The sequence below is a fragment of the Chelonoidis abingdonii genome, chromosome 11 (genome assembly GCF_003597395.2).
Source record: "Chelonoidis abingdonii isolate Lonesome George chromosome 11, CheloAbing_2.0, whole genome shotgun sequence".
In the NCBI taxonomy this organism is placed as follows: Eukaryota; Metazoa; Chordata; order Testudines; family Testudinidae; genus Chelonoidis; species Chelonoidis abingdonii.
Genome location: NC_133779.1, coordinates 59413425 through 59415974, shown reverse-complemented (window position 1 = coordinate 59415974; position 2550 = coordinate 59413425). Strand labels below are relative to the sequence as shown.

The 2550-nt window shown below is 49.8% G+C and overlaps 1 long non-coding RNA gene across 1 annotated transcript; it reads left to right on the top strand.

Moving 5' to 3' along the window:
- Positions 1-269: 269 nt before the first annotated feature.
- Positions 270-1855, top strand: LOC116833666 (uncharacterized). The gene is made up of 2 exons (XR_004375747.2): positions 270-340; positions 1563-1855. It is a non-coding gene; the product is annotated as an uncharacterized LOC116833666 (long non-coding RNA).
- Positions 1856-2550: the final 695 nt, after the last annotated feature.

Here is a 2550-nt window from a genome sequence, read left to right as displayed (position 1 = left end):
GGTCTGGAGTGTCGGAGCTTTACCAAGGATTATCTCCTGGTTTCGACCAGTGGATGAGAATGATGTTGGGGCAGATCCCCAGTTCATGTAAAGTTTCCATATTTTCATAGTAATTAATGGGTCCAGGTTCCCGCTGGTGTAAATTGTCTGGAGGAGCACTGGAATCAATACGTCACATCCCCAGATAGTATAAATTGTCCTTGGCCCACTGGGTCGATGGAATATCCATTGGAACCATACAGGTGTTACACAATACACATAATAAACATTCCCCATTTTGCAGGGCTCCGGAAGCGAAAAGACCCGCAACGTGGTCGACGGCAGCTCTGACAACAAAAGCGTAAGTAGCAGAGATACCTCTTCATGCTATGCAGCTTCACACACATCAGTGAACAGACCCCGTTTCAGCTAGTTTGATGTCTGGTAACGTTTGCCTGTGATGAACACTGGCTGCATTTGCCCATGTTGTAAATGCAGCATGGAAAGTCCTCCCACTCCACAGGCCGCTCCCACTGGACAGTTTCCAGACAATGGGAGTGCTGATCCGTTGCTTATAGTGGGGGCATAGCTTCGTGGCCCCTCTTCCTAGAAGCTCGACCTGCTGCTGGCTGCTTCCGGGGTGCAACGCGGTGTCAGAACACGTAGGCACTAGCCTGCCTTAGGTGGGCAGCATTGGCAACAGGACTTTTAACATCCCCATCAGTGGTGCTGACCAGACCTACCCAGTGTCTTAAATGCCCATCCCCACTGGGGTAGTGGGTTCATACATACTGAGAGCTGTGATTTGCTGCAAATGCTGTCATTCTGCACCTTTGGAGTGGGGATAATATTATCACCATGGACAATCATACACATGATTTCAACTACACTCCTGGTCCAGTAACCCAGCCACTAAACGACACTGCCCCCTAGATTGCTGGGTACATAAGCACCCATTGTGCTTTTGAATCTCCTGCTAACCTAAGTGAGAGTTCAGGAAAGACCCTTATCTCTTCTCAGGTGTGATAATATTCAAAAAAACAGCTTCCGGTTCTTTTTATGGGGCCTTTTTTTTTTTGTTTTTTCAACAGAAAACAAAATCTTTTTTTTCATTTGCAAAAGAACACTGTTGTTAAATTTTTGAGGTGCTGACTTTCTAATGTGTCCCCAGCTCTGCCCCAGGCCCTCCCCCCACTCCACACCTCCCCCTAAGGCCCCTCCTCCTCCCCGCCTCTTCCCAACCCCATTCTGCCCCACCTTTTGCTGCCCCATTCCACCCCTTCCCCCAAGTGTGCCCCACGGTCGCTCCCACCCCCTCGCCTCCAGTACCTCCTGCACACCACTGCACACTTCTGGGGGCAGAAGGGAGAAGCTGATCGGCAGGGCTCTGACTTCTCTCTGACTCCCTTTTCCAGTCTTATCAATAACACAGTTTGCAAAGGGCACTGACGTAAAATGCACCCAGCTGGTGGGGGATGGAAAGGGATGGAATTCCTTCAGGGTGTGGGGGAGGGTACTTGTCTAATTCCCAGTGGGTCAGTGGGACCATAATTGCTGTTTGCCATCTCTCCCTGGCCCTGCAGACCCTGGAATGATTAATTAATAAGAGACACACTGCTGAAACCAGATCTGCTGAATACGGCGATGATGTCATTATGCTTCCCATGCTGCTACCTCTCACCTCCCCTGACCAATCATATGGCACATGAGAATCATCAGTTGGACTGATTGGGACTCTAACTGATCACTGTGCTGTTCATTGATTGTGGTTTCTTTCGATGTAACAGAGGGCAAAGAGCTCTGTCCCTCTCTTGCCCTGGCGAATGGCAAGAGCTTTGCAAAAATACAAATAAATGCAACTGTACAAAAAGCTTTGGGATTGTTTCTTTTAAAAATGTTTCTCAATAAATTAATTTTACTTCCAGACTCGTGCAGGATTTGCTCCATTCTCAGGGCATGTCTACACTTCAGCCTTAAGTCGACCTATGTTAGTAATTACTGTGGTGGCAGATGTCCACACTACTCTCCTTCTGTCGGTCATGCGTGTTCTCACCAGGAGCACTTCCATAGACTAAAGAGGGGGAGTGTGGGAGGCTGAGAGCCAAAGCTCTCAGTTCTGTGCAGCTCCCCTCCAGGAGCTCAGCTGCCTCCCCTGTCCTGTCACCCCCACTGAGAGCGGGGTCCAGCTGCCCGGGGTTCTTGACTCCCTGAATGGGAAGCAGGGAGCCTCCAGGCAGCAGCCTGGCTGGGAGTGGGGAACCGGGGATAACCATGCTCAAGAAGACAACAGCCGATGTAAATAACAGTGTTTGCACAGACACTGTGTCACCCTAACTACACCAACGGAAGTGCTACACCTCTCGTGGGGTTATGATGTCGCTGTAGTAGGACACTTTCATCAGTGGGACAAGACTGCAGTGTGGACACTGACATAATTAGGTTGAGGTGAACTGCCTCACGTTTAGACCAGGCCCAAGTGCTGTCATTTCTGTTCGGGAATTCTGAACTTTGTGCAGGTGAGGCAGGGGGAACAGGTTGTGCTCTCCAGTATCCTTCCCTCTCCCTCAGTTG